Raw genomic sequence first — 12,272 nt, forward strand, 5'->3', positions numbered from 1 at the left:
GTTTGTTTCATTTCATTGGTTTGTTATAATTATGTTCCTCCACTATCTTTATATATAAGGATAGTGAAGGAATGAAATGTAAATTACTATATTGACGAAGACTTAACTTTATTGCACTTTCATAGAAGCTTGGTTTTACTTGTTATATTGGTTGATTAATTTGTACGTAATTTCTATGAAATTGGAATGAATTGTGATGGGTGAAATTACTTGGTTGCTGACTGACTTAAAGTCTTCTAAGTGGGCTCCATGGTTTTTTTTCCTCCTCCAATCAAATCAAACCAACCATGGCTTGTAACTTGTACTCCGGGGGCAGATTTCCTGCTGTAACAGCAGGTGCTGTAATGCATGTGAGCCATTTGATCAGATTTTAGTGGCTGAAATCAAAGTGTGTGAAAACTGACAGAACAATATAAACCGTTGGATCAATGTTCAATGGCTGAGATCGACCACTGCGTGAAACTGCGTGAAGCAGTTACAGCAGGGGATCCAGGTCCCTTGTACTCCATGTCTTAAATACATAACAGTCGACCACTTCGCTCGTGCCGAAATACAATTTTGATTGCTGATATCTTTAATTTTATTTAGTAAAAAATTATAAAAAAGTAGTATTTTGAAAATATTATTGAGATAAATTGAACAACATCTTAAACGTTAATATTTGTATTTATATATAAGTTAAAAATTGAGTCAAATAAGTTATGTGAATAAATCACATTGTAAAAATGCAACATGTATTTAAAAATGAAGGGATTGAGTTATACGGTTAGTTATTTATCAATCAAGACAAAATGTTCAATGTGCGATGAATAAAGTGGTATTGATGAAATTTGGTTGGTTACATTCTCATATTTAACTAATAAATAACTTGAGAGACTCTGGTGTGTGAGACACTCTGGTGTGAAAATGTGAAAAAAGTGGTTGTTATTTAATTAGGATTGCTTATTGAGTGTGCGTCTATAACTTTAGAGAAAATTCTCAACTGAGAATGCAAGGCAATTGAATTAGGGATGGAAAATTGTTGTTGACACATTAGAGAAGGCTGGGACACACATGTAAAATACGCTTTTGCCCCCTCGGCAGTTAACTGCCGAGGAATTAAAAATCCGGCTGCAGCAGTTAACTGTCGAGGAATTCCTCGGTAGTTAACTGCCGAAGTTTTCTGCTACAAGTCTGGCAGAAGCTCTCTCATCTCCATTATTCATCACATCTTCAAAAAAAATTTCTCAAATCTCTCTCACAAATCTCTCTAAAAAACCCAACCAAATCCAACCAAATTTATTCAACAAAATCACAAGTAAGTAATTATAATGCTATTAACTTAAATTTTAGTTGTTATAAATGTTTTTATTTTTTAGTTTTTGAGTATATTTATTTTATTTTAGTTTTTGAGTAGATTTACATAGTATAATTCATTTTTAGAGTAAAATGTTTCTATGATGTTTATGTTATAGTTTAAAGTTTATTGGTTATATTTTAATTTGGTGTTTTAAATTAATTTTTTATTTTAGTTTTTAATTAGATTTACATGTTATAAATCATTTTTAGATTAGATGTTAGTTGATTAATTTTGTTAAAATGTTTGCATGATGATTATGTTATAATTTAAAAATTTTAGGGTTATTTTTTAATTTGGTGTTTTATATTTTTAATTTTATTTTAGTAAGACTATATGATTTATTTTAAGAGTAAATATAATTTGAATAATTTTGCTATATTTTACGTTAATTTTTTTTTTTAGACAATTACATTTTAGGGTTATTTTTATGATTTTTAGAGTCTATGTATAATTTGCAATGTTTGAATGAGTTTTTCATTGATTCTTTTAAACAATGGCCGGATGGATCGACGTTCATGCAACATTCAACGACGGAGAAACTCATAGGTTGAAGGTTCGGTGCCTTGATGTAGCGTTAAGAGGTCTCAAGGATCAACTGAATGAATTCTACTAAGGAGTCAACCCCAAAGACACAAGGAGGGTGCAAAATATTCTGTATAAACGTCCAAAGCTCGACGAGGGGAGCGTATCATTCACTTGGGTGGAGTTAAAGAACGACGAAAACGTGACGAGCATGTTTTGGGAGCACACCAAGTTCCAGTGGATCGATATGCGGGTGACGTTGCTGAGATCAACTGAAGATATCATCAACAGCTTGATTCCGCCAGAAGATCGTCATTAGTTAGGGTAAGGTGCATTCAAACTACAACATTTGTCTCACCTCTGAAATGGGGTAATTCAAACTTGCCAAACAGCGAGGACTCAAGCATTTCGCTCGCTATTCATGTTTTTCCTTTGAAAAGATTAAATTCTTGTTAGGCTGGTTTAGATGAAGGTATTAGGTGTCAAGGAATGGACCTCATTTCGGTGGCACTTGAATACCTTCATCTAAATCAAGCCTGACAAAAATTTATTCTTTTCAAAGGAAAGCATGAATAGCGAGCGAAATGCTTGAGTCCTCGCCGTTTGGCAAGTTTGAATTTACCCCATTTCAGAGGTAAGACAGTTGTTGTAGTTGGAATGCCCCATTTATGTAATGTACCGAAACCTGTATCACAATATTTATTGTAATATTTATTCGAATTCACGCTATCGCAAAATTTATTCGAATTCACTCTATCGCAATATTTTAAATAACATAAAATAATTTTTAAAGAATTCGTAATAATTTTCTAACACAATTCTATTCTAAACAAAAAAAAAAAAACTCGGCAGTCAAGTGCCGAGGAATACCTCGGCAGTCTAGTACCGAGGAAAACCTCGGCAGTTTACTGCCGCCGATTTCATCATTTCCTCGGCAGTTAACTGCCGAGTCGTTCTGAAGCCAGAATTTCCAGAACCTGTTGAAGGCAGAACCTGTTACATGTGTTTTTACACATTGTAAACACATTGTTTCGATGCCAAACCATAAAGCTAGTCAAATAAAATTACAAACATAATTGAAATTGAATATATAATACGGAAACGAGCAAGTGTCATAAAAAAATGTCATCGAAACAACGTAAGAACAAATGTACTGGAAGTACTAACAAAATGGCCAAATGTCATGAAAATACACCAAGTCCTAAAAATAAATCCTAAAAATAAGTCTTGAAAATACATGTTGTCCTACTGCTGGTCCTGGTCATGCTGGTGCTGCTGGTGCCTCCTCCTCGGTCTCTGGACTCTCCTCCTGGTAATGATCGGCGCGATCTGCTGCCTAACATCCTGCAAGGTCGCATACAGCTCCTGAGAGGTCATGCTCGTCACCTCCTGACCCAAAAGCTGATCAGCATGGGCAACAGCGCCGCTAACCATGTCATAGGTGTCAGGGGAGCTTCTCGCCTTGTACCGCTCGCACTGCTCTGCAACGATCTGCTCCTCGTTTGGAGGCCTCGGAACATCTCCCGGGAGAAGTGGCAAAATCTGAGGGTGAGACACAACCGTGTACCATCGTACATAGCCCTCTGCCATACGCCATGGTTGCTCTCCTGCCTGCTCACCCCAATCAGCCGCCTTAAGCGTGCGAGGGCGGAAGTCGATGAAGGCCTGCACAATCTCAGCCGGTGTCAGCTCTGCAACATCCGTCGGAGGTCTAGGGACCGACTGGACGTATCCGTACTGCCTCAATACCCTCTCCGGGAGGTGACGGTACACCCTAATATCGCCGCACATGATCCAGCCAGAATACCAGAATACCTCCTCGAAAGGTTGGCACTCCCTGTGCCCTTCGTATGGCCTCCAGCATACGTCATCAAAAGTAATCCGATCAAGTGACATCCGATACGTGACCCCCTCTCCATGACCCTTCTGAAGAGTCCACCTCGCCGCAACCGGTAAATTTTCAATGTAGTCCAGGTTTGGATCAACAGTGTAAAACTTAGGGAAGTGCGACAAAAACCATGCATGCACAAACCATACAAATCACAGTTATAAATAAATTAAAGTTAACTAAAAAAATAAAATTTCAATTTAACAAAATAATAATAGTAATAATAGTTAAGAAATATAACAAAATATAACAAAATAAATATAACAAAATATAACAAAATAATAATAGTTAACAAACAAAATAAAATTTAAATTTAATTTTTCTTACAGTGAGCAGTGTCACGCTTCCCCCAAGCTGTTTGTCTCCGGGCAAGCAGGCATGAGCTAACTCATCATAAAGGTATGCAAGTGCCATCCCTCCCCACGAATAAGCACGCATCCCCACTTAGCCGTCCGCCATAGTCGTCAAATAAATCAACTGGATGCGCTTGTTGCTTCTATCCCCATACAACAGGCATCCAACCAAGTATAGAAGGTAGCACTTCACACAATAAGTCTTAACCCTCTCTAGCTCCTCCAGCTCCTCTGGATCCTCTGTATCCGCCAACAAGTTAGCTCTACCAAGGTGCGTCGTATAGAAATCCCTCGACTTTGGATAACTAATGTATCCACCATACTCTGTATTGCAGATTTTCTCTGCCTCCTTCCTCGACGCACCCAAGTGAGTCATCAGTAGTGCCTCTCCCTCATGTCTCAGCATCTTCTTCCGGTGGCCCAACATCCGCCCTTCAATCGGGACATGCATAAGACATGCGACATCATCCAAAGTCACAGTCATCTCCCCCATAGGCATGTGAAAAGTGCTGGTCTCGGGATGCCACCTCTCGCATAGAGTCATCAACAAAGCGTGAGGCACAGTGGCGTAGCCCAAGTAGACCAAGTCATGTAAGCCACTCGCCCTAAGCGGATCCCAAAACCATCTCTGATTGGGGTTTGGACGTCCGAGACTCAAAATCTTGGGGCCATGATTAATTGGCTTTACAACACGCTTCTTGCGGCACTGAAAAAATAGAAAAATAAACATAGTTTAAACAATGTAAACATTTAAAACTTAATAAATGCTAAAATAAAAATAAAGAAAACATATAAAGAAAATCACATATTAATAAAAGTTGATATAATAATTAAAAAAAACATAGTAAGAAAATATATAAAAAAAACATATTAATAAAACATATAAATAAAACATATTAATAATAATTAAACAAACACACACATAATTAAACATATTAAACATATAAAATGGAGAAAACATATTAAGAAAACATATAAAGAAAACATATTAAAAAAACATATTAAATCAAGAAAGAAAAAATAAAGAAAATAATTAAACAAACACACACATAATTAAACATATTAAACATATAAAATGGAGAAAACATATAAAGAAAACATTTTAAGAAAACATATTAAATCAAGAAAGAAAAAATAAAGAAAATAATTAAACAAAATAATTAAACAAACACACACATAATTAAACATAAAGAAAGAACATTTAAAAAAACAATACTTACGTCATCCTTATTATACCAAAGCGGCAATGCCACATGATTGGCATAAGAGTGAAGCAAAGATATGTCATGCGGTCCTCCAGGAAAGGGAGCGTCCGTAGGCAACACCTCCGGGGCAGCCGCCATAGCAATGTCATCCTCGTCTGGCTCCTCTGGCATATGCGGCTGCTCTGGCATATGCTGCTCGTCGTACCCACCATCAGTCACATCATGGTGATCCTGATAGTTCAGGTACTCCACCTCCTGGGTCGGGTCAACCACCTGCGACTGTTCAGGATGCGCCTGAGAAGCCTCAGATGCCTGAGAAGTCCCTGAACCATCCGCCCTCCGACCTTTTCCCCTCTTTGGGATGTGCCCCCTTTGTCTCTCCCTCCGGTGGCTTTGAGTCATCGCACGCCTACCACCAATCATCTTAGATGGATCAATGGGCTCCTGATCAGCCATATCTACACATCATAAAATCAGTCATACAATCATCATTATGTCCATCATTCATAACCTAAACTAAAATCATCATTATGTCCATCATCCATAACCTAAAATCATTCATACACTAAAAAATCAATATACACTTAATATCATTCATTTCCATAACCTAATATCATTCATATAAACCTAACTAAACCTAAAACCATTCAATATAACCATCATTTCAATATAATCATTATTATCATCATTTCAACATCATTCACATTTCCATAAACATAAACATAACTAAACCTAAAACCATCCAATATAATCATCATTTCAATATAATTTGTGTGCAACATTTCCATCATAACCTAAACATCATTCAATATAATTCTCATAACATAAACTAACTAAATAATCAATAAAATTGTCATTGAGGCATTTTATCAAACACTATGTGTGCAAAGTATAAAATATATTCAAATTGTGTTCATTTGCCACCATTCAAAGCCACATTGTCATTTAAATAGCATGGGCAACAACTACATTCGTTTATCAATTCAAAAACTACACATGCAATCATTAAATTGTCAATTTTAAAATCAACCCTAACCACATGCAAACTACTCTAATTTTTTAAAAAAATAAACCTAAACAAACTAACATTAACATTGCAATGATTAAGGGTACTTACTTGTGATAATGTGGTGATGATTGGATTTCAATTCGTGAAAATGTGCTTTGGAGTGAATTTGGATGTGTTTGAAGCAAAAGAATGCAACTGGAACTGCTTCTGTTTCGATCTGTTTATGTTCAGAAAACTTCGGCAGTTAACTACCGAGGAATTCCTCGGCAGTTAACTGCAGCCGGATTTTTAATTCCTCGGCAGTTAACTGCCGAGGGGGCAAAAACGTATTTTACATGTGTCCCAACCTTCTCTAATGTGTCAACAGCAATTTTCTTAGGGATGACCGTGCGGGTCAGTATACTTCGTTTAGGCCCCGATCACTATTAGCTCACAAAAAATCGGGTGGGCAGGGCAGGCCACTTGATTTGGTGGATTCAAACACACACCTTGCCCCACCAAGAGGTGGACTAGCAAGTTGGAAGGCTGTCGCGACTAAAAACTTTTTTTCTTCAAAATCTTGTTCTCTGTGACAAATGTTATAAAAAAAATGCTATTGTTATAAAAAGTCATTTTTATTTTCTCATAATCATTCTAATCTCACCTAAAGAGGAAAATAATTGTATAATAAAAAATTGTCCAATTGTCTGTGCCTTGATGAATTTTCAAGTTGTTTTAAGGGAAAACAACTTAAAAAGTTGGGTCATATATTATTTATTAGTACAATAAAAATTATATGGGTCATGTTAACTTCCCTTAGGGCACATGTTAAGGAACCTAAAAGAAGTAACTTTGCATTGGAAAATATAACATTTTGACTTTTAAGAAGTTGAATGCACGACTTTTCATACTTATATTTCTATACTTAACAAGTTCCTTAACATGTGCCTTTAATGGCACAAGTTAACATTTGCCAAATTATATATATATATATTTTTAATAAACTCGCCATGGTCCGCTTTTTCAGGAGCTAAACGGGGCATACCAACTATAGGGGGTGAGTTCAAAATCTCAGCCCAGCTCGCCTAATATGGCAGGTTAAATAGGTCGATCTGACGGATCAGACCCGTTTTGCCACTCCTAATTTAAATTTAATTATATATCGATTTTTTTTTATTTAATTAACAAAGCAACATTAACTAATGTTAGATAAGTTTCTAACTCTTTGAAAATTGATTCAAGCAACTTGTGTATAAACTCACATATTGAATGTTGTAATGGTTTTTTCTTTTTTACAAATTAGATTCAAGCAAGTTGTGTATCAACTCACATAATAAATGTTTTTTTTACAAGACTCACATATTAAATGTTGTAATGGTTTTTTTTTGACAAATAAAATGTTGTAATGGTTTTTTTTTTGACAAATTAAATGTTGTAATGGTGGTTTTCTTAGTAAGACTAGGTATATAACCCGTGCGTTGCACGGGTTTGATGAAAATATTTTAAATAATTTGTTTACTAAAAAAACAAATTTGGTAGGTATGTTGAATTTTTCTTTGATTTGAAAAATTGACTTTTAAAATATTTTTAAATTTTTTTCCTTGTCAAGTGAATATAGAATAAAAAGAGATATATGGATAAAAATTTATTCTTCACATAGATAATATATGACATTCATTTGTTTAAATAAATCAATTGAAATGTAGTTGAATGGTCTGATCCAATTTAGGCCTCATTATGGGATATTCTTCACAGTGAGTTTGTAAATGTGTTTCACAGTGGGTTCTTCAAGGATGCTTGATATTAGTTCTTGAAAACAAATTAATATTAGTTTTTAAAGGTGTTAGATAGATATAATGTAAGCTTAAGAATGACTCAAATTTAGTTTATAGATAAGGTTTTTTTTATAGGTGACACCGACATATCTCGAGTTTAAGAGTGACTCTAGCGTACTTTTTATATAGATAAATATAGAGATTGTAGTTGATGGTTTAAGTTTTTTTTTTAATCCTTTTTCTTAAGGAATTGGCTTAACCTTTATTTGCAATAAATTTCATTGTATAATTTCATTTAGTATTTTTCCTAAGCAAGCCACTAAAAATGTGTAACTTATATCATATCATTCACCTTTCTCTATATCTTTATTTAGAGACACTATTATGTATATATCTCGGGTTTTCTCTATCTTAATCTTAATTTTTTTTTGAAGAGGCTAAAATGAATTATATTTCCACAACAAAAGCTCCCCCTAGCACAAGGTGTACCAGGGTGGAAACAACAAAGTCAGAACAATATTTACAGTCACAAAACAGTAAAAACAGAAACAGAATACTCGAATCTCTTTATTATTATTTTTCTATGAAAAAATAGTAGACACTTGTCTTGACACATAATTTTTTATGTAAAGCAACGGGTTTTATAAAAATACGCTTAATATTATTTTTTTTACGACAATGCGTTCATTGTTTGATTTTATCATAGAGACTATTAAAAATTCTGAATATTACTTATTTATGAAATGGAAGAATTTTTCAAGGTAACTTGTACAACGTCCAATGTCACGTTATAACGACTATATAAATCCGACTTTAGAAATAAATAAAAAATTAACAACATTTACACAATTGATTAAAAAATGAATCTTTTTTAAATTTAATGACACTCAAGTTTGATTTGAAATCTAAATACTAATATGTTTTTTATTTAATAAGTAAAAAGTATATTAAATATTTGAAATATAAAATATATTTACTTTAGTTCTTTAAAAAATGGTATTGTTAAGTATTACTTGTTATTTTTGTAGAGATTATTTCGATCCAATGTTTTTTTTACTCATATAATTCTTTTTATTTTTTTGAAGAATTGTACTCATATAATTCTATGAGTGTGTGCCTGTATGTAAAACGAATTGGATATAATGAATTTTTTTTTTGAGGGAAAGGATATAATGAATTTGCCAACCCCACATAGTATTTATTTATTTTTACATTTTCCATATATATGTTTGGTTTCCTCCCCGCATAGTATTTGAATGAGATGTTTTCTCTCATGTACTCTTATGGTTTTTTCACAGTAAAATAGGATTTAAGTTTTAACTTTCAAAACAAAAATGACTTAGCCTTTCATAATCAATGAAAGATATATATTGAAATGAAAATATAAATTTTTGCATAACATAAAACGAAATTGATTTTCACCCAAAAAAACGAAATTGATAAAAACAAAGGAGAAATAGTATCAACAGATGAAGGTAAGTGAAATGCTTTTAACTGGACCATTGTCGATGCAATGACAATTCAACATACTCCAATTATACTTCCACAACCCCAAGATCAACGGCCTCCAATTATACTCGTACATATAGAAAAGTAAAAGCAATCCCATGAGATCGATTAACCAGAATTTTCTTAAAATATACACGCAGACATGTACTTGTTCCCCATAGTAGGTAAGAGGTTTAGGACATCTTCAGTGCTATATTCTCTTGTTAGATGAAAATTCACAATGTTTGATGTGGCTGTAGTGATAATATGTTGGCTTAACTTTTATATAGACATCTTGTTTGCAGTTTTTTTTTTTTTTAGTCTTGTGCTTTTACATTGTCAAAAAAATTATGTAACTGACATATTTTAATATTATATTAATTGCATTACAACAATGCTTCCATGAGAAGATAGAAAAAAAATAAAAATGAATTGTACTGTAACATTAATGTGCATGATAAACAACTCCTAAACTTCCTTCTTTTGAAATAAATTAAAGCTTATAGTCATTATCTTTTGAACTAAAAGCTTACGGTGATTATAATGGTTAATGTAGATAAAAAGACACAATAGAATCTATCTATCTATCTTCTATATCTATATATCTTTGTATTTGAAGCTTGGTTTGTTCTTATGCAAGTATTGTGCTGATGTGGCACTCTACAAAGTGCTTTCTCCCTTCTCTTAAAATCTTGCAACTCTATATTATCTCAATTAAATGTCTAACCTCTCTTAAAACTTTGTAACTCTCCACTATATCAATTTAATACATCTTCTAAAAAAGTTTCACACTCTCTTAAAATTTAAACTTATAAAATACTACTCCCACTTATGATTTTCTTTGTATGATTATAGTTATACGTTTAAAAAATATAGTCATGGATTAATTGTATAATAATAATCAATTGTAAGTTAATCACACGTTTAGTTAAAGATTGTTATAAGTATATTACTTTTCCATTGTTGTTACGATACTATATATATTTCTTTTTAGGGAATTACGATACTATATATTATATCTATTAGTTAATACATGTAATATTTTATTAAGCATAGCTAATTCATTTTTTTTAAGGACAAATTTTTATTCATTGTTGCAACAGATCATTTTAGTTAAATAATATAATTCAAAACAAGCAATCCACAGGTAGTAAAATAATATATGAGTTAATAAATTAATCAGTTACAATCTTTTCTTAATTTGTATTGTCATATTATTTGTAAAATGAAAAAAAAAATTATCACTTCAACCTTTAAACTACAATTTGATTCCTATTCCTTAACTTATATTCCTTAAATTCATTCATTCATTGTATTATTACTTATTTATAATTTTTATTGATAATAATTGTCATTGTTTTTTTTCTATTCATATTCATGATCATTGTGTGTATAAATATGTGGTGAGATTTTGTGAACTTTTTATCTTACCCTCCATCCCAACAAAAGGAGCATCATATGAAATTAGGAAAAATGGAGCAGGAAGAAAGGGCTGAATTGTGGAGTTTTGGATCATCATCTTTTCCAAATAATTGTTGAATGATACTCTTCAATTTTGTATGATAGTTTTTGTTTCTCTTTCCTATTCTTCACATATGTTTTGACTATTTATTGGTTTTTTTGGCAGGTCATGGAGACTCAATTTACTACATCATATAGATTTGTCAAATATTTCAACTTCTATTTTTTTTTTATATATAATGTTTATTAGTCTATGTTTTATTGATATAATTTGCTTTTTAGAAGAATTATTGAAGAGTTAAATTGACACATGCTCTAAACTATGCTTGAGTTAACCTTAAGTTTGGATTGCGAACTTTTTATCTTACCCTCCATCCCAACAAAAGGAGTGTCATATGAAATTAGGAAAAATGGAGTAGGAAGAAATGGTTGAATTGTGGAGTTTTGTGTCACTCTAGAAAAACTTCTTTCCCACTCTTATTTCCACTCTCTCTTTTTCTTGATTTTTTAATCAATAAATGCCTTGCAACAATAAAGTTACTCAACTTTTTATATTATATCCTCTATAAAAAAAACTTTTTGTATCATATATAATTTGACACTTACAATTTTTTTTGTGTGGTACAAGCAGAGTTACATTTTCTATGAACATATATTTGTTCTCTATTCACTCACACTTTTTAGTTTTTATCTTGCAATAACTTTATGACAATTCATTGAGAAAGAAGACTTCAACATTATTTTCTTCGTAAAAACAAAATTACCACGTAAATTATAATAATACACTAATATACTTCTTTTTTAATAATTATAATTTATTTCAATATAAAATTTATCAGTTCCTATCATTTAATTGATTCTCAATTTATAATTTATTTTTAAACTTTCGGCTATCCAATTTAATTCACTAATTAGTGTTTAGTTTCACCCTTTCAATTACCTTAATTTAATGGAGAATGTCTAGAGGTAGCAAACGGCAAGAGGACACAAGTACCATGACTAAAGCAATAACATATTATTGATGAAGAAACACATCATAAGATAAGTTTTGGTTCTACTCAAACCATGAATTTTAAATACAAAATTTTAATTGTGATAATTTTATTTTTTAGATTTAGTGGTTATATCATTTTAATGAAGATCTTTATGCTGGAGTTCTTTTTCTATTATTTCTTTATGTCATATCCTTGCTAGCTAGCAGGTTTTTACAGCTACAACCAAAATGAAAACCGAGCATTTTGTGGTTTAAAAAT

Source organism: Medicago sativa, chromosome 3 (assembly GCF_051527215.1).
Source record: "Medicago sativa cultivar Bolivia chromosome 3, Bolivia_mono, whole genome shotgun sequence".
NCBI lineage: Eukaryota > Viridiplantae > Streptophyta > Magnoliopsida > Fabales > Fabaceae > Medicago > Medicago sativa.